Source organism: Vombatus ursinus, unplaced genomic scaffold (genome assembly GCF_900497805.2).
Source record: "Vombatus ursinus unplaced genomic scaffold, bare-nosed wombat genome assembly UNPS02014818.1, whole genome shotgun sequence".
In the NCBI taxonomy this organism is placed as follows: domain Eukaryota; kingdom Metazoa; phylum Chordata; class Mammalia; order Diprotodontia; family Vombatidae; genus Vombatus; species Vombatus ursinus.
The window spans coordinates 9,005,469-9,026,983 of NW_020954596.1; the positions used below are offsets into that span (position 1 = coordinate 9,005,469).

Sequence of the window (21,515 nt, forward strand, 5' to 3'; positions counted from 1 at the left end):
TCCCTTGTTAGTAAGGTCCTACCTAAATGTCTTCTGAAAAACCTCTCTTCTCTCAAAATGATCTTAGAACCATTACTGTACAGCCCTGATATGGGGGATGTAAGAAACCTGATATAAGAGACCCAAGCAACTAAAAAACAGACATTAAAAAAGACAATAAAGAATGTAAAGACCCCCTGAAAGAATGAGTAAGTATGAAGAAGAATGAAGAACAGAATTTCCAGGCTTTGCCTTCTCTCTTTAGAAGGGTCAAGTCCCAGATCTTAAAATTTTGGTGCGTATAGTTGTTGATGCGGAATCTTGTCAGTTCACAATGGGTCTTGTGATACAAATAGGTGACGAAGAGCATAAGCAGCAGCAAGGCAGCACATGGTATGTGAAGATACTTCTGGCATAATCACCTGTAGCAAGGTAGCTAAGAGGCCTTGACCTTCTTGGAGTGCAATCATTCCCAGGCCAATACTCGAGAATTGCCATATATCACTATCAACTCAGTGTTTCCTAGCCCACCAGCCAGGACTTCCCCTTCCTCCCTGGGAGCTCCATGGAGGTGCTCTTTGCCCCTTTATAAGTCTTTGCTGAAGGATTGTTCTCTTTTTTCAGAGGCTCTCTTCTGTGACACCAGAAAACAAGATAACTCCCAACAATTAGCTCCTTTGGCCTTCTTGAGGACCAAAGTCTGATGACTATTGGACACTGTAATAACAATGTGGAGAAACTTTTTCACTTTCTCATTGTAGTAATTGAAGGACTAATCTGGACCTGTAATGTCACCTGTTCCATTGTTATCTTTGTAATACCTTCCCCCTGTACTTGAGCTTGAGCTTTGGAATCTTTTTTCCCTTCTGTCCTGTGCCAGGTTTGTACATGAGTAGTTGCCATACTTAAGTAGTTGTTTCTCTTGGGTTTGGAAAGGACTCAAGTGTTTTTCTTAATAATGGAGGAAATTTGTTATGTCTGTAGGCATCAATGAAGGAGCTAAGAGATAGAGATTGAAGATATAGGGGGAGGATTGATGCAGTTTAGGGATTCAGGGGTGCTGGGACCCCAAAATCACAACCCGCGGGTCCTGCCTGAAAGAATTCAACCCAAGCCTTCTTTCAGCCAAGACAAGATTTATTAGAACATCCATCATATTGGGCAGACTCTTAAGGAGTCTGAACATGAGTAAGCAGTGGCTAGATTATAAGAATCCCAGCAGTCACTAGATTTTAAGAATCTAAGCAATGGCTAGATTATAAGAATCAGAACCATGGCTAGATTTTAGGAATCTGAACAGTGGCTAGATTTTAAGAATCTAAGCATCTTAATGGAGACAAGGTGGACCTTGTATACAGAAAGACTATGGGAGGGATCTAGGAGTGGCCAAGTAGTCTATACCTGGACCACATGGCCAAGGGAGAATGGAGAAATGGCCTGGGGTCATAGGGAGGTCCACAGTGAAAGGCCACTTGATGGGATTATAGCCTCAGGGGAATGCCAGAGATTTGGCCATGTGGGAAAGTCCAGGGTTTTAAAACTTTTTGGGTCCCAGATCCCAACCCCATCATTCCCCCCTCAAACAAATGGGACATATTCTTTTGGAATAAGGGACAGAAGATCTCAGCTTCTGAAACAGGTTCCTGCTGGCAAGGGGCGTAGAGCTGTCCCTGCCTCAAGGGGGTCCCAAAGAGGAGGTTGACTGGAACCAAGCACAGGCTACATCCAGGGAACAATGGGGGATATTGGCTAGTACTTGCTGTTTGCTACCAACTATAGGTGAACGGCCTGTAGTCTGGAACACAAATCTGACAGAAAAGACTGCAGGGCCCAGATATAAAACAGGGACTAGATTTAGGGCTCAAATGAGAGAATAAAACATCCTTAGCTTTATTTGGATTCAGATAATTCAGTTTTCCAACCATGCAGTATCAAATCCACCCTCATAGCCAGACTCAGTAATAGCCAGGTGGGTAACATTCCCTTTCAAAGGAACATAATGGGGAAACTGAGCCAGGAGGATCCCATCTTAGATTGAGGCTAAAATTGTCCTCTCAGGTTTTCCCCATGCTGACTTCCCACCAGTGTCACATTCTCTGAGTAGCTTGTGGCATTTCTCTCAGATGGTGGATTATTGATTATCGATGGATTATGACCCATCAGACAACTCAAAGTAAAATCCTATGAGCTTTTATCTCAAAAAGCAAGTTTTACTAATCACAGCTTAGGAAAAACTTTTCCAGGATTTACATCTCCAACTTAAATTTATTTTAATGTAAAAAGCCAATCATTAGAGATTTCTATACACTTGCAAATTCCCAGCAAGCCATACATAACCCAAACAAACTTTCTGGCTAGTTTACACATTAAAACAATAAACAGTAGTAAATTATTTTAGCGGTAACCAAATTATGAAAAGTTGCTTGACATAACTGATACAGAAGGTTCACAAATTTGAAACTTGAAACAAACTGTTACCAATCAGGTGACTTCAGTTGTTAAATGCACTTCCAAATTACTTTCCACAGAGAATCAACATCTCATCATTAACAGTTAAAACTACAAATTTAAAAGAGCATGCTTACCTGAGTTTGGAGGTTAGCTTCATTACCTTGAGCAGGATGTGCTGAACCTGGGTGATGCTTCCAGACAAAGGTTGCCCCAGAGCCCAAGGCCATTGCCAGGAGGGCCCACACTGTAGCTGCTGCCCCTCCCCCCTTCCTTCCTTTCCCAGGTGGGGGAGGGTGAAATCAAAGGTGAGGGGTAAAGGGTGAAACTCTTTTCTCCTATGAGAGGGTTAACAGATAACCCTCTCAAGGGAAGGGAGTGACCCGGTTGTACAGGGGGAGTTCTAAACTCCTTAATGATCAATCACAAAACCTCCAGAATCTGCCAAGATATTTTTAGCTGTTCTAACTTTCCCTGTAACCTCCGTGAAGGAGGATTCAGAGGTACAGAGGGAAGGGAGTAAGTAAGCCTCAGGGAACCAAAAAACAACTGCAGTTTTCCCTAGTTCCCTAGCGCCGAAGGAATTAACAGATAACGCTTCCTGATAGGGCGTCAGTCCTTGTCCTTTATGCTGTGGAAGGTGTACCCAGGTCTATGGCCTTGAACCGACCTAGTGGACTGAGAGCCTGAGAGTGTCAGGCCCAATGCTAGACAGCCTCATAACTGTCTGCCCAAAAAGCACCTGGGAGAGCAACCCCAACTGCAGAGCAAGAAAGGAGGGGAGGGGGGGAGGCTTACATACCTTCTAGTCTTGGCTGGAGAAGGACTTGGAGTTTGGCAGTTTCCCTGTACAGGCCACCAAAATGATGCAGTTTAGGGGCTCAGGGGTGCTGGGACCCAAGAATCACAACACGCAGGTCCTGCTTGAAAGCCTTCTTTCAGCCAAAGACAGGGTTTATTAGAACATCCATCATATTGGGCAGACTCTTAAGGAGTCTGAACATGAGTAAGCAGTGGCTAGATTATAAGAATCCCAGCAGTCACTAGATTTTAACAATCTAAGCATCTTAATGGAGACAAGGTGAACCTTATATACAGAAAGATTATGGGAGGCATCTCAGAGTGGCCAAGTAGTCTATACCTGGACCACAAGGGCAAGGGAGAATGGAGAAATGGCTTGGGATATAGGGAGTTCCACAGTGAAAGACCAGTTGATGGGATTATAACCTCAGGGGAATGCCAGAGATTTGGCCATGTGGGAAAGTCCAGGGTTTTTCCTTTCTGGGGCCCAGATCCCAACCCCATCAGGATGACTGTGGAGTCATCAGAAGAGACCAGAAAGGATGAGATTAATGGTTCAAATAGAATGATTGGCCTTGGCAAGGACAAAGTATGCTTCATCATCAGATATTAAAGCAAAGGGAGAGAAAATAAGCGATGTTTTTGAGGAGGTATGAAATAGTGAGAAGGAGCTCATGGCAAAAGGTCTTAATTTTCTCATTAAAGTAGAAGAGATCCTGTTTTTAAATAGGAGGTGGAGGAAGAGGCATGAGAAGACAATGTTTGGAGCATCTGTTGTAGGGGTTCAATTTTTCTTTTTCTTTCTTTTTTCATTTTTTCCCAATTTTAAAGTGAAAAAAACTTTGGAGATAAAACTAGTTTAAAGAAAGCTTGTTAAGAGACCAGACTGAAAACAAAATCTTTCTAAGGCCATTTGAGGACAAAACTGGAAGGAGAACAAATTCAAAGATGGAAAAGATCTGCAAATTTTTTTTATCAACCTCTTTTCCCTGTTGAGGACAGTGACTCACCTGTACCTCACAATCCCAGATGTGCTTATAGAGAAAGTAAAAATGGCACTGGAAAAAAAAAGGGGGGGGGAACAGTTGGACATTATACAAAGGAAATCCAAGTTGGAGGCAATACAAGTGTGAGGAAGTTGTGAGCAGTCAGTCTTCAAAATATCTTAGGGAAAGCTTGGACCTCGTCATTACTAAAATAAAGATCACTGTGATGTAAGTGCATAGAAGTTCTGGACTTGGGATCAGGAAGACCTGAGTTTAAACCCTGTATTGGGGACTTAGCAACTGTGTGACCCTGGGCAAGTCATTTAACTTCTCTTACCTCATCTGTAAAATGATAATAACAGCATCTGCTGTCTCCCAGAGTTCTGACAATCAAGTGAGATAACATACATAAAGCACATTGGAAGCCTTAAGGTGCTAAGTAAATGGCTAGCATTTAGTTGTCTGTTTAGTATCTATTTAAAGATTTTTTTTTTAATCAGATCAATGATTTCATTGATTAAAGGGAACTCCCACTGAGGAATTTCCTCCACCAATAAAGATTGACATCTGTCATAGGAGCAAGTATACTCCAAGTAAATTAGGCTGGTGTTTTGTTTTTGTTTTTCTAACAATTGAAACTGTTCTGGAGACTTAATTGATTTAAGGCTCAAAGCATTGATGTAGTTTCCTGGTCACTTTAAGTACAAAATTCAGCATGCATGAGGATGTTGTGGCTAAATGAATCAAAATTGTACCCTTGCCGAATATCCTTTCTGTACTACTGCTCATTAAACTTCATTTTGTTAACTTTTAGATGGTTTACAAGAGCATTATTTCATTCCAGTTTTAAACTTGAATCACCAGACCAGCATGAGGAAGGCCTACCCTGGTACATTTTGCATTATTGGATTAGAATGGCCTCTGGATTGAAGTAGGAGAAGGACCATTCAAAGGAAGAGGGGTCCTAGGTGATAGATACCCTGATACCTTGTATCCTTTTGCCCTGAAGCTTTTGGTGGTTACCTAGAAGGTACCTATTGACCAAAGAGAATTAGAAAGTAGATTATGAGTATTCAGTAACTAGAGATAGGTGTTAATTGATCTTCAAGTCTTTGAGAACCTTGTGTTGAGATATCTCTAGGCCCCACCAGCTGTGGTACTCCTGGCCCCCCTCCCTAAAGACTATTGGGGAATTTAGAACATTGCTGAGTGGAATGCTTAGGACTTATTAATATGGCATTTGGGAAGCCATTGACAGTTTTGTCACATGGGCTTTCTTGAGATTCCTTGGTCCAAGGTACTGAAGGAGGTTCTTAGAAGAATAGTGCTTTAGTCTCCCCAGAAACCAAACCTTTTCTCCAAAAGGAGTTGTGGAAAACTGTACCAAATGCAACATGAGTGAATGATGCAGCAGAAAGAAAGAGTACTGGATTTGGAGCCAGAGGTGTTGGGTTAAAACCCCAGTTCTGCCACTTAACCACCTGTGTGACCTTGGACAAATCACTTAATTTTTCTTGACCTCTCTTTGCTAATATGTAAAAATGAAGTTGTACCAGATGACCTTTAATGTCTATTCCAGCTCTAAGTATGATCATATCCTGATTTAATTTAGAGCAACTTTTGTAGGTTCTGTGTAGACTTTTTCTGCCTCTTATTCCCTGCAACAGATGTTGCTATGTAAGTTGTAATTATGACGACAGAGCCTAAGAAGTGATTTTTTTTTTAATTTCCTTTGGATGCACAATCAAACTTACTCTGCCAGTTCCTTTGTTTACCTTCTCCAAGGAGAATATGAGACATCCTTCATTTACTTCACACTTCCTTCTGTCTTCTGCCTTTTACAGTAAGAATATCAATAGCAATATGATTCAGTTCCTATTGTAGTATGCATACCTCATACCTTGGACAAGTCTCACGTATGTATAAAAACCCAGAGGCAAATGTTTATAGATGGCTTAACATCTATCTTAGCATGTTCTGACTGTCATTGCCACTCTTGCTTTTCTCACTGCTGAAGTAACACGAGATCAGAAAGAATTGATATCTTTTTTGTTTGTTTTATTTTTAATGCGTTGCCATGACCAAAAAATTCATCATTAAGTGGTCTCTCCATACCTAGCTACATTTGGGGGGAAATAAATTTATGCGTTCTTTTTCCAGAAATACCCTTGAAGTCTTCTAGTTAGTCAGTCAATAAAGATTTATTAAGCAGACAGGCACTGGGCTAAGTACAGGTCTTAAAGATAAAGGCAGAAAGCTCATAGTCTAGTGGGGGAGATGATATGCAAACAACGCAAACAACAAGCTATATACAAGATAAAATGGCAATACTCAATAAGAGTGAAGACATTAGAATTAAGGAGTATTGGGAAAGGCTTCTAGTAGAAGGCAGGATACTTTGGCTGGGTCTTGAAGGAAGTTAGCGTAGCTAGGAGGGAGAGAGCTCCAGGCATTTGGGTGAGTCAGTGAAAATGCCTAGAATCAGGGGATGGAGTAATGTCTTAGGAACAGCAAGGAGGCCATTGTCACTCAGAGTACTGGTGGAGTATAAGGTGTGGGGGATGGGGGAACAGGTTATAAATTGGTTTAGAAGTCAAACAGTTTTGTATTTGATCTTGGAGGTGATAGCGAGTCCCTGAAGTTTATTGAATAGGAGACGTGTGTGTGTGTGTGTGTGTGTGTGTGTGTGTGTGTGTGTGTGTGAGAGAGAGAGAGAGAGAGAGAGAGAGAGACGGACTGGGGTGGGGAGAGACTTGTGCTTTACCTACAAAACCTACAAAAGTTGCTCTAAATTAAATCAGGATATGATCATACTTAGAGCTGGAATAGACATTAAAGGTCATCTGGTACAACTTCATTTTTACATATTAGCAAAGAGAGGTCAAGAAAAATTAAGTGATTTGTCCAAGGTCACACAGGTGGTTAAGTGGCAGAACTGGGGTTTTAACCCAACACCTCTGGCTCCAAATCCAGTACTCTTTCTTTCTGCTGCATCATTCACTCATGTTGCATTTGGTACAGTTTTCCACAACTCCTTTTGGAGAAAAGGTTTGGTTTCTGGGGAGACTAAAGCACTACAACACAGGCTATTTCAGTAGTCTAGGTGTGAAGTGATTAGGTCCTGTGTCAGGATGGTGGCAGTGTCAGAGGAGATGAGGGGGCATATGTGGAAGATGTTCTAGAAGTAAAATGGGCAGTCATTGACAACAGAAATTACACTATTCCAAAGTTTTTCAAACTTATGGCAGGTGTCTCCTTGGGGAAAGGTGTGCTAGATTCTTGAGGAAGGAATCAGTGATCAAAATTATTGGTTATTTTTTAGTACAACTGCTACGTAAATACTGTTTTTTATTTCAGTAACAAGTTCAAACCAAAGTCAAAAGCCAGACTTACTTGAATAAACTTCAACTGCAAGTAATTGTAGCTCTGATTATTTAGTATAGCACGTATAAATGCAGTTGGTTTTGAGTTAACAGTGGTCCAGTCTTGATATGGGCATGATTTGCCACTGTTATTGTCAGTTTTGGGTAGAATTATGACACAGATGAATTGTGTCTTCTTGTTGCTTGTTGTTGGATTTGAATGTGAGATGTCTAAACTTGAAACAACTTTTGTGTGGAAGTTAAAAGTGCCATTAAGTCTGTTACATTTCTTAGCACGGTTAGTTTTGTTAAATACAGTCGTTCCCCTTCCCCCCTCAATTTCCTCCCCTCGCTAAAGTATAAATTTAAAGAAATGAAATACCTGAAAAATGAAATTGTTTCAAATTATCAACAGTTAATTTTAAATTTGTCCTAATGTTTTTTCTCTTAACTTTTGAAGAATGAAATATTATTCTTTTGTGGTGAATAAGTTTGAAGAAAAAATATATTCAGTAGTTCGAACAGCTATAAGAAATGTACTATTGGGGCAGCTAGGTGGCACAGTGGATAGAGCTTTGACCTTGGAGTCAGGAAGACCTGAGTTCAAATCTGACCTCAGACATATAAGACTCACTAGCTGTGTGACTCTGGACAAGTCACTTAGCCCCAACTGCCCCCCCCCCCCACAAAATGTACTATTTAAGTACTGGAAATTAGAAACACAAAAACCCAAATCTGGAATATATGATTCACTGTATCATTGGTATTTATAAGTACTGTTATTGTTGAAGAACAAAAATTCTGCATTTACTTTGTACAAATGCTTTATTCCAAGCCAAGGTGGTAGATTAGGGGCAGCTGCCCAGCTGAACTCTCCTAACATTCCTATCCAAACAACTTTAAAATAATGCCTCAAATCAAATTTTAGAGCAGCAGAGCCAACAAAAGTTTGGAGTGAGTCATTTTTCTGACCTAAGAAAATTTAAAGAGGTTGGCGGGAGAAATCTGTGACATTGGTGTAGAGGCCTGTCCAGAACCCACACTCATAGTGGGGACAGTAGCAGCTGTAGCAGCAACAGCTATTGGGAGCTTTCAGTCCAGAGATGGTAAGAAAAAGAAAGAGATTACAGGGGCCCCTTTGCTGGCACTGGTTATAACTAGCACTGAGTGGCAACTTTGTTGTCCATGCTTAGTTCTGGTTCGCAGTTCTAGGGCAGAAAGGAGTACTGGTAGTCGGTCACAAGAGAGCAAGTGTCCTGGTCACAGTTCCAAAGCAAAGAGGAGCCATTATGGCTGCAGGAAATCAGAGGCCCTTCCTGTGTAAAGACCAGAGTGTACACAAGGAGAGTAGGAACCCTATCCTCCTGGGATCACACTACGTTGGAAAACACCAAAAACTTGCTGGTTCTGAGAACTACAGCACTAAATGGACTGAAGGTTGGCACAGTGTGTCCCCATCTCCAAGTGAGCAGAGCCCAACTTTAAAATAAAATTTAAAGGCAAGAAATAGACTGGAAAAGTGAGCAAACAACAGGAAAAAAAATTCGACCATAAAAAGCTGCTATGTGGCAGGGAATACCAAGGTCCAAACTCAGAAGACATCAAGGTGAAAACAGCTACACACAAAGCCTCAATGAAAGATGCTGTTGGGACCCAAGCCCAACAAGAATTCCTGGAAGAGTTAAAGAGAGAGCTAAGAGTGGTAGAGGAAAAATTGGGGGGTAAATGAGAGTGATGCCAGAAAAGTATGAAAAAAAATAATAGCTTGGCAAAGGAGGCCCCCAAAAATGAAAACAACATTTTAAAAAGCAGAATTGGCCTAATTGTAAAAGAGGCACAAAAATTCACTGAAGAGAAGAACACGTTTAAAAACAGAATTGACCAGACAGAAAAAGAGGTTAAAAAAAAGCTCACTGAAGAAAGTAATTCCTTAAAAATTAGAATTAGGCTAGTGGAAACTAATGACTCCTTGAGACTTCAAGAAACAAAACAAAATCATAATATGAAAATGTGAAGTATCTCATTGGAAAAACAACTTACCCGAAAAGTAGATCAAGGAGAGATGATTTGATTTAATTGTTGGGCCACCTGAAAGCCATGATCAAAGAAAGAATCTGGACATCATATTTCAAGAAATTACCAAGGAAAATTTTCCTGGTATCTTAGAGGGCATAATAGAAATGGAAAGAATCCACTGATCATTTCCTGAAAGAAATCCCAAAATGAAAACTACCAAGATTATTATGACTAAATTCCTGAGCTTCTAGATCAAAGAGAAACTACTTCAAGAAGTCAGAAAGAAACAATTCAAATATGTATCAGGATAACACAAGATTTAGCGGCTTCCATATTAAGAAATGGAGGGCTTGGATTATGATATTCTGGGAAACAAAGGAGCTAGGGTTGCAACCAAGAATAATCTACCCAGCAAAACTGAGTATAATCCTTCAGAGGAAAAATGGATATTTAATGAGATAAAGGATGTTCAAGCATTCCTGATGAAAAGACCAGAGTTGAATAGAAAATCTGACATTCAGACACAAGACTCAAGAGAAGCATAAAAGCATCACAAGGGACCCAATAAAGTTAAACTGTTTACATTCCTATGTGGATGATGATACATGTAATTCATAAAAACATTATCCTTATTAGAGCAGTTAAAAAGAGTTTACATAGGCAAAGGGCATGGGTATAAGTCAATTGTGTTGGAATGATCTCCAGGAAAAAAGAAGGGGTGAGAAAGAAGGGAGAAGGGGGTAAAAGGTAGAATGGGGAAATTTTCTCATATAAAAGATGAGTACAAGGAAGAACTTTATAATGGAGGATGAACCTGTTCAGCTATATGCTAGCAGTTTTAACTGTGATTGTGAATGAGATGAACTCACCCATAAAACAGAAGAAGATAGCAGAATGGATTAGAAAACTGCAATCCATCATTATGTTGTTTATAAGAGATATACTTGAAACAGACACACACGGTTTAAGTAAAGGACTGGAGCAGAATCTATTATGCTTCAACTGAAGTTAAAAAAAAAAGCAGAGATAGCAATCATGAGCTCAGTCAAAGCAAAAATAGATTTAATTAAAGGAAATAATCAGGGGAAACTATTTTATACCAAAAGATACCATAGGCTTGAAGTAAAATTAGAAAATTTTTACAGTAAGTTTCTTTGATAAAGGCCTCATTTCTCAAGTATATACTAAACATAGAATTGAGTCAAATTTATAAAAATAAGATCCATTCCCCAACTGATAAATGATTGAAGGAGATGAACAGGCAATTTTCAGAAAAAGAAATCAAAACTATTTATAGTCATATGAAAAAAAGTTCTCTAAATCACTGCTGATTAAAGAAAGGCAAACTAACTCTGAGGGTCTCGCCTTACCTCTATCAAAAATGGCAAATGCTGGAAGGGATGAGAGAAAATAAGTACATTAATAAACTACGGGTGGAGTAGTGAACTGGTCCAACCATTCTAGATGGTAATTTGGAACTATGCCCAAAAGACTATAAAACTGCATACCCTTTAACCCAGCAATACCACTGCTAGTTCTGTATCCCAAAGAGATCAAAGAAAAGGGACAAAAACCTGTATGTATAAAATGTTTATAGCAGCTTTTTTTGTGGGTGCAAAGAATTGGAAATGGAGGGAATGCCTTTCAATTGGGTCTGACTGAATAAGGTGTGGCATATGATTATCATAGAATGCTCTTCTGCTTTAAGAAATGACAAAGGAGGATGGTTTCAGAAAAATGACAAAATTTGTATGAACTGATGCATAGTGAAGTGAGAAGAACCAAGAGATCATTGTGCACATTAACAGCAGTGTTGTAACAATCAATTGTGAAAGACTTGGCTACTCTGATTAATACAATGATCCAAGACAATTTCAACGGACTCATGATGAAAAAATGATATCTACTTCCAGAGGGAAAACTAATGAACCCTGACTGCAAATTGACGTACAATTTTCTCATTTTTGAAATTTTTCCTTTTTTTTTTTAAATATGGTTAATGTGGAAATGTGTTTTGCAGGATTTCACATGTGTAATTGATACCATATTGCTTGCCTTCTTAGTGAATGTGAGAGAGTGTGGTGGGAGAGAGGGAGAGAATTTAGAATTCAAAACTTAAAAAGAAAAGAATACTAAAAATAATAAGAAAAATTTCGGAAGAAAAACAAATGCTTCATTTCTGGGTCATGTGAAAACCCTAATCATTTGAAACAGCATCTTGAAAATGTACATATAACATTGTATGTTCAAGATGGGAATTTTCCAGCAAAAATTATATAAAATAGAACTGATACTTTAGGGTTTTTTGTTCATTTCCTTATAAGAAGTAGTTTATTCTATTTCTTTTTTTTCCCATTTAATAGTATTTATTTTTTCCAATTACATGTAAAGATAGTTTTCAACATTCACTTTTATAAGATTTTGAGTTTCAAATTTTTTTCTCCCTCCTTTCCTTCTCTCTCCAAGACGTCAAATAATCTGATGTAAGCTGTACATGTATAATCATATTAAATATATTTCCACATTAATCATGTTGTGAAAGAAGAAACAGAGCAAAAGGGGGAAAAACACAAAAAAAACCAAAGAAAATGAAAATAGTATGCTTTGATCTGCATTCAAGGCTCCACCAGTTCTTTCTCTGGATGTGGAAGTATTTTCCATCATGAGTCTTTTGGAATTGTCTTACATTGTATTGCTGAGAAGAGCTAAGTCTATTATACTTGATCGTTGCACAATGTGGCTGTTACTGTGTACAATGTTCTCCTGGTTCTGCTCACTTCACTCAGTATCAATCCATACAAGTCCTTCCAGGTTTTTCTGAAGTCTATCTGCTCATCATTTATTATAGCACAATAGTATTCCATTCATATATCACAATTTGTTCAGCCGTTCCCCAATTGATGGTCATTCCCTCAATTTCCAATTCTTTGCCACCACAAAAAGAGCTGCTATAAATATTTTTGTACAAGTAGGTCCTTTTTCCTTTTGTATGATCTCTTTGGGATACAGACCTCTTAGAAGTGGTATTTCTGGATCAAAGGGTACACACAGTTTTATAGTCCTTTGGGTGCAGTTCTAAATTGCTCTCCAGAATGGTTCGATCAGTTCATAACTCCGCTAACAAAGCATTAATGTTCCAATTTTCTCACATCTTCTCCAACATTTATTATTTTCCTTTTTTGGCATGTTAGCCAATCTCATAGGTGTGAGATGGTACCTCAGAGTTGTTTTAATTTGCGTTTCTTTAATCAATAGTGATTTAGAGCATTTTTTCATATGACTGTAAATAGCTTTAGTTTTTACCTCTGAAAACTGCCTGTTCATATCCTTTGACCATTTATCAATTGGGGAATGACTTATATTCTTACATATTTAACTCTATATATTTTAGAAATGAGACCTTTATCAGAGACACTCTTTAAAAATTATTTCCCAGCTTTCTGATTTCCTTCTAATCTTGCTTGCGTTGACATTGTTGCCACTGATATATTTTGAACATCACAAGGATTACTTACTTTGAATAGGTTGATTACAGATAAGCTAAGTATTGGTTTGGTTGAACTGATGCTCAGAGAATCATATGCAAAGCAAATTTGTATGGTTCTACTTGCAGTTAATACTATGGGAAGAAAAATTGCCTGTTAAAAGATTTTGCTGATGAATTGAGAGACTATAATCTTCCTATTTTAAATTGTAGCTAGATAAAACAAGTTGTATTTAAAGATACTCATTTGCTTACATAGGTATAATATGCTGCTAAAACTCATTAAGAAAGATTGTTATTTACAAAACTATTGATAGCAGTGCCAAGTCAAGATAAAATTTCAATGTAATAAATGAATTTTTAAAAATGAAAACTATTGATTTTTTCTTTCTTTGTCTCCTCCAGTTCTTACTTAGTACAGCACCTGATATATAGTAGGGGTTTAATAAATGCTTATTGACTGACTGAAGCAATTATATTTTACTCCCATCTCATTTTTATGGGTGTTTTTTAAAAATTACTTATAAATATATAGAGAGGCTGGCCTGGAAGGCAAGAAAATCTGATTTTAAACCTTAACCTCTGATACAGTGGCTGTGTGACCCTGGGCAAGTCACTAAAAACCCTGTGCCCAAGGAAGTTCTCTGAGACTGTATGTTACAGAGATAAGTGCCATCTGCAAAAGAGACATGAAATAATACCGTGTGGGGATTGATAAAATGAGGAGTTTTTGAGGATGGAGAAGACATAACCATAATTTTGCATTTTGTTAAATGGGTATATCCCTTGGTGAATATACAGCTGTCTGTGTTTGAAGAAAATCAGGTTAAGTAGAGCAGGATGGGGATATATATGGAAACTTTAAGTGTCTTAGAGATTTGACGATTTTCTGATGACAATAAAATTTAAAGGCAGACACTGCTTGTGTCAAATTTTGCTTTAAAACTGGTAGTTTTTATTGCTAGACTTTTATTATTAAGGCTAATCTTATACTTAAGCTATGAATAAAACTATCTTTTATTTCACAAATGGAACCCTTAATGAATTTCCTGAGTTAACTGCAAAAATATTGGCAGAGAGAAGGAAAAGAGGTCAAAAAAGATATGGGAAAGAGATTATCTTTTATGGGATTAATTGAGTTTTAAATGGTAATGGACAGAGAAAAAGTATGTAACGTAATGTGTTCACAGACTCTCGGGGTTAAGGTGATTGGATAAAAATAGAGTGCTGGACAAGATAGTTACTCATGCCTAGACACCAAGTGGTACTGGCTTCCCAGTATATCTTGGCTTCTGTTTTCAGCAAGGAGAAAAGAAGTATTTGACTGGCAGTTCTTGTCAATAAGGTATTTGTAAGATTGGTATTTGTAACTTTATGGTGCTTACATGTCCCTACTTTGTTGAAATGGTGTTTATTTTTGCTAGGTCAAGTGTTAGGAGCATGAAGTTTTTAACTAGATATTTGAATACTGTTCAAAATTTAGACGTACGTTTAGGTTAGGTTGAAAACTTGAATTATCTTATTATAAAACCTTATTTGCAGCTATTTCTATTCTCCGTCAACTGTGTGGAAACAATTTAGTGGTTTTTATTCGTTGGATGTCACAATGAATCATTTATAGAGCAGAAATTGGATATTGCTGCCATAAGTTAAAGATCACTTAGTTCTCTTGGCCTTAAAAAAAAAAAGCTGTTGTTTTTCTTTTAAAGAAGAGTGAATCTACACTTTTTAGTACCTTTTTGTACCTTTTAGTTATAGAAATAAACAAAATAGCAATCCATGTTTTATTATATTTCATTAATAATTCCATAGAAATTTATAAACTTGTCTATATTGAAATGCTCAGAATACTCAGAAGATTTTCCCATCATGTTTCCAGGCATAATTTAGTTCAGATGCTTGTGTGTATAAAAACAAAACAGTGAAGTAAATTTTGTTTGGGGAGGGACATATGGCTATGGAATAATATTTTATTAGTTTCCATTTTAGCTGTGTTTTTGTGATAGAGAAATTCATATGGCTTTTTAAAAAATATCTATTCTAACATTGATATTCACAGCGGAGACATATGTATCAACATTTTGGAATAGAATTTAGTTTAGAAGTATAATTTCCCAAGTGTATTGTTAGAATGAGTTGTTCGCCCACCTGCCAGCCTGCCTCCCTCCTTCTGGGCCTTTCCTTTCCTTCTCCAGCCCTATTGATCTTCTAATGATTCTTCCATATGGCAGTAATGGGCAACATGATGTTTATGGTATATGTTCTCAGAGCTGGAAGTTTGTTATCCTTCTCCCCACCCTTTTTCTCTCTCCTTACTTCCCTCTTCTCTGCATGCACTGTACCCTGCCCCAGTCCCCCCCCACCCCGGTCATATTTAGCTTGGTGTGTGTCACTCCATATTGGGTGTCTAGCTCCCTGGAGATGAAGATAACCTGCCCAAACTCATTCCTCAGTGATGCCATATTCCACCCCATCATATCCTTCCCATGCTAGTGATTCTAAACCCCCTCTCATTTTACTAATCCTGTTCCCCCCTCCTACTCCTTAATCCCTTGTTCCCATCCTCAACCTAACCTCCAAAACACTTAGCACATAAGATTTATATACCATTTTAACTATGCCTCTCTGAAAGACCAGTTCCATATGTAATGAAATCGTTTTCATCTTAAATCTTTTCCTTTCTTATTCTTTCCAACTTGCATTTATTGAAACTTGGTTCCCCCAATCTCAAAGCATCCCTGACCACTATTTCCATAACTGGTTGCACTTTCATGTCCCCTGATTTATTAGCATTGTGGGAGACTTGGAGTAATTCTTGCTTTTCCCTTTGCCACTTGTAGACTCTCCCTTTCTCTCCATCACAAAGTAATCTCTCCACCTTTAATGCTTATTTAATTCATATTTATCACCCAGGTAAGATTTTATTTTGGCTGTGTTTCCTCACCTTCAGGACACTCTCCTTCCCTCCTCAGTGAGTTTAATGCCTCACTTGCAGTCTTTATTTCCTTCCTAACTCCTTCTTTCATATTAGGAGACTTCAGCATACGTATTGATATTCCTTCAGACACTCTTTAAGTTCTTAGTTTCTTGACGTACTCATTTCCCACAACCAGTTCCATTCTACCTCAGCTACGTACAGAGAAATGATATGCTTGATCTTGCCATTACCTTCATGTTCCACTTTCTTATTCGGGAACTATGAAATTTCTTTAGCTGATCATAATCTGTTGTTATTCTACTGTTCCCTCTGCTTTTCAGCCCCTTAACCTGTTCGTGATAAATCCATTGGAGATCACCATGACTTCCAGTACCTCCAGCCTCAGCTTATTTATTTATTGAGGCTGGATCTCCCTCTCTTGTTCAGGTTAGAAGTACACTGGTACTTCAACATTTCATTGGGGGTGGCGGGGAGAGGAGTAGGAGCACACGACCTCCACAAATGTGAAAAACTATGGATGTCTCTAGGACCTAAGCCAAACCTTTATTTTTAACAATTCTGGTCTTTATTTAACACAAAACAAGTAAAACAACACACTGGCACCCATAAAAAAAAGTTGCAGTTTCTACTTGAGAGAGATTAATATCTCACAAACTATGCAGAGTGTTTGCAGCAGCTGGTGTAGCTAGGGCAGCTGCTTCATGGATTTCCCTCTCCTAGCAAAAGTGTAAGATACAGTGATCACTGTGGGAGAAAAATCACGTGACTGAGTGTGGGTGGTAGAGAGACCAAGAGGTGTTCCCAAAGAGAATGTGTAGCCTGTAATTCTTTGGCACACTGAAATTTTTAACAAAATTTGTTTGTAATAAATTTATGTATGCGTACTTCTGCTAGCAAATACTAGATTAATAATATACAATATTTGTGCATTTATGACTTGCTAAATTTTTTTAGTTTTCTGTACATACACATATTTGTCTGAGATTTCCTTCACTACCTTGCATATCTCCGTACATTCCCATTTAATTAATGATAAACTGCAAATGTGAAACCCACGAATGTCAAGGGATGAATCAACATTTAGTAGCCACTCAAGAGGCCCAATTCCACTCCTAATTTGCATGAAAGCTTAGACCTTTGGTATTTCTGACCTGTCCTAATTCAACCCTGGCGATCCCCTGTCCTTGGGGGCGCCCTATATTGGTGCCAATCTTAGTGCTGTACCTGAGTGGCTTTCGCCCTACTGCGTCTCAGAATTCCCAAGCTCAAGTGATCCACAATCCTCAGTTTGTCATTATAGACATGTGTTGCTATACTCAGCAGTCTCTCAGTTCTTTCCTAGACCATTACCTCTGCATTGGCCACTCTTCTTATACCCCCTGTAAACTCATCATTGGGATTTCTAATCATCTTGCAAGACACACCTTTGTTAATCACATCTTGTGAGTACCATCTACATTTCTGATTGGAGAATGGAACTATAGATTGAATTTAAGGAGGGAAACAGGACTGACATCTCCTCAGACATCTCATTTCCCACTTGGCTGTACTCATTTTGGACTTAAAGAGTAGTGTGGAGCTGTATATGGTCAGTTGGGGACATAGGAAAGATGGTTGAACCTGAGCCCAGAAAAAAGATTCTTTTTTCAAGAGAACCTATTGAAGAAGAGGAAAGCTTATCAAGCACTCAAAGCCTTAGACTAAGCAATTACTTTTGGAAAACAAGAAGCAAAAGAAAGGGAGTCAGCTTAAATTCAAGTGGCTGGAATCATTTGTTCATGAATTCCATTAGAGTATCTATATTGTAGCACATCTCACATGTCTAGATTAGAATCCTGGGTGCCATATGCCCAGGGATAGACACTGTCTGGTCTTTGAAGTCCATATGTAGAGGATTAATGGAATGAGCATCCAGGTGACAGACAATAGAGAAACTTTGTCTGACGAAAATTTATAGTGGCTTCTTTCTTAAAGAACCTGTGAATTAGAGAGCCTTATATAGCTGTCCTAACCTGAAGGGGCTATCCTAACTTGAAGTCTGTCCATGAATTTATTCTGAAACAAGGACAAGTGAGGATAAATAATAAGTCTCCCTAACAGGTAATACCCTGATTATGAAGCATCAAGGGAAATTAAGTGTTATTTGCCTGAAAGATGTCATTCATAAAATTTTCTCCATGGGAAAATATCTCTCTCAGATCTAAAAGTTCCTGGATCCTTTCCCTCTGTCAGTGGCCCACCATGCTGCTAAGAAGAGTTGACTTTTTTAAGGAAAAGGGCAAACCTGGGTACTTTAGACAGAAGTGTCTGTCAGCTTATCTGGCATCTGAACTCTTACTGGGATCTAAGAAGATTTATATCTTTTCTGAGTTTATACCCGTTATCTTCAAGGATTTCTTTTTGCTGGTACTTTCTCCAGGAACTGATGAGATGAGAAGAAAAGTGTCACCTGTGTACTCAAGGAATTTCTCTACCTTTTGTACTCTACTCAAGGAAGAAATCATATTAGTTTTTCCAGTCAGCTTTATCTTGAATTTAAAGTCTCATGACCAGTGGAGCAGGGGTGGAGGTGGGAGGGGACTAGTAAGGAAAGAAAGTATTTTCTTCCATGCCTGGAAGGTTTTCCCACCTCATCTTCACCTACTTACTTTACTGGCTTCCTTTAAGTCCCAATTACGGTAAGCCTTTCCTAACTATTCTTAATTCTAGTGCCTTACCTCTTTTGATTATTTCCTATTTATCCTTTAGAGAGCTTGTTTGTATATATTTGTTTGTATGTCATTTCCCCCATTAAATTGTAAGTACCTTGAGGGCAAAGACTGTTTTATCCCTTTTTGTATCCCCAGTGCTTAGCACAGTGCCTGGCACATAGTAGGTGCTTAATAAATTATTGCTGATTGAGTGATTGTACAGCAGCACTCATTTTAGATTTCCCTGCTTTCTCTACCATTCCTTCCCCCCTTGCTGGGTACCCACCTCTCACTTCAGAGTGAGTGTGTGTGTGTGTGTGTGTGTGTGTGTGTGTGTGTGTGTGTGTGTTGTCCTCCCCCATTAGATTGTAAGCTTCTTGAGGAAGGGTACTGTCTTTTTTGTATTTGTATCCCTATTGTTTAGCACAGTGCCTGGTATATATTAGGCACTTAATAAATGTGTATTGACTGTTAACTATCTTGACCCTTTGGTGAATCTGTTCAACTCTACTATCGCAAGCCCCTTGCCCATTATCTAACTGCTAGTCATGCATTGCCAAACATTAGCCTTGTATCTCCTTAAATTTTTTTTAAAGTTTCTTTATTAATTTTTTTTAAATAAACAAAGTTCCTCCCCCTACTCCCCTTTTCCCTTTGAGAAAAAAAGAAGAAAAACCTCTGTTTTAAACATGTAGTCAAGTGAAACAAATTTCTGAATTGGCTGTGTCCCAAGGGAATATAACATATACACACAAAAAAAAATCCCATGTATCATTCTTTACTGAGTCTTTAATCTCTCATGTCTCATCATTACTTCTTTGGAATCATAGTTTATTATTATGCTGATCATAGTTCTTTCAAAGTCTTGAAAGATCAAGTCTTTCAAAGTTGTTTGTCTTTACAGTATTGTCGTATACATTTTTCTGATTCTTCCCCTTTCATTCTGCATCATTTCATACAAATCTTAGGTTTCTCTGAAACCATCTCCTTCATAATTTCTTATAACACATTAGTATTCTATCTGAAACCATCTCCTTCATAATTTCTTATAGCACATTAGTATTCTTGTTGAGCCGTTCCTTGATTTATAGGCATTCCCTCAAATCTCCCCTTCCTCAAAAAAAGATATAAATATTCTTGTATATCCTTAGAGTTTGTTTTGCTTAGAACTAATCTCTCCCCCTAATTTCCCTTTCTCTGTTCTTGGCTTTCCCTCCTGTTTCCCTACTGAATGACATATTTTTGTAACCAGTTGTGTCTGTGTATATGTATGTTCACATATATTCATATATATATAAAATATATATATATATAAAGAATATATATATATTCTTTCCTCCTTTTATTATTTCAGATGAGAGTGAGATGAAAGTGTAATTAGCTTCCCTTTCATCTTTTTTCCGTATAGATTTCTACTTGACCTCCCAGATCATGTGAGATAATTTTCCTTCTCACCTCTAGTTTATTCCTCTTCCCCTCTCTAATCTTTTAACATCATCAAGACATAATAGGACCACACCTAGGCCTTCTAATTAGATGTCTTTTTTTATGACCTCTGATAATAGGATTCAGAGGGTATACATTTATGATTTCCCCATATTAAAATACAAAGTTTGCCCTTTTTTGTCTTTTATGAGTATTCATGTTTACCTTCTTATGTTTCTCTTAACTCCTGTGTTTGAATTTCAAAGTTTCTAGGAGTTCCTTTCTTTTCATCAGGAATATTTGGAAGTCTTCTATTTTGTTGAATATCCTTTTTCCCTTTTATATGATTATACTCAGTTTTACTGGGTAAATAATTCTTGGTTCTAAGCCTATGTCCTTTGCTTTTTAGAATATTGTATTCCAGGCTCTCTGCTCCTTCATAATTGTGACTGCTAAATCATGTGTGATCTTCACTGTGGTTCCTCAATACTTAAATTCTTTCTTTCCAGCTGCTTGTAGTTTTTATTCTTTGATCTAGGACTAGATTTTGGTGATAATGTCCTGAGAGTTTTCATTTTAGGTTTCTTCCAAGTGACCAGTGGATTCTTTCTTTTTCCACTTTGCGCTCTAGTTCTGAGAGGTCTTGACAATTTTTTTTTTTTAAACATTTATTGAAATGTGTCTAGGATCTTTTTTTGGTCATGACCTGTAAACCCACCCATGTGTCTCCTGTTCTCAGAAAGCCTTGACTTAATCATTTCATTCCTGCTAATCTATTTCATTCCTGCTAGCTATCATCCTATATCTCTTCTTTTGTGGCTAAACTCCTTGAGTAAAACTCTCTTTTCTATAATCAATGCCTCCACTTTCTTTTCTTAACTTTCTACAGTTTGTCTACCAACCGCATCATTTAACTAAAATTACTCTCTCTAAAGTAATTATTACTATCTTAAATACCAAATCTAATGTCCTTTTTGACCTCTCTGTAGCCTTGGTCACTGTCATTTACCCTCTTTTTGATCATCTTTTCTCTCTAGGTGTCTATGAAACTGCTCTATCTGACTGCTCCTTCATAGGTACCTTCACTGAATCTTCATGCTCACTAACCATAGATGTCCTCCAAGGTTCTGCGCTCACCCTCTTTTTTCCCTCCCTCTATACTATTTCATTTAGTGACCCCATTTGCTCCCCTGGATTCAATTATCACTGTTGTGCAGATGATTTTCAGATCTCTTTATCCAGCCTAAGCTCTTTCTTGCCCTCTAGTCTCACATTTCTAGCTCCACTGAACATCTTAAACTGGATATCTTGTAGACATCTTAAACTCAACATGTCCAAAACAGAACTCATTATCTTTTCCCCAAACCGTCCTCTAACATCTCTATA

At 38.0% G+C, this 21,515-nt stretch overlaps 1 protein-coding gene and 1 pseudogene across 1 annotated transcript in view; both read left to right on the top strand.

Moving 5' to 3' along the window:
* Positions 1 to 21,515, top strand: part of FAM193A (family with sequence similarity 193 member A) — a 225,216-nt gene that overhangs the window by 54,837 nt on the left and 148,864 nt on the right. The gene's annotated exons all lie outside the window — the stretch shown is intronic.
* LOC114023582 lies at positions 17,625 to 20,724 on the top strand (annotated as a pseudogene).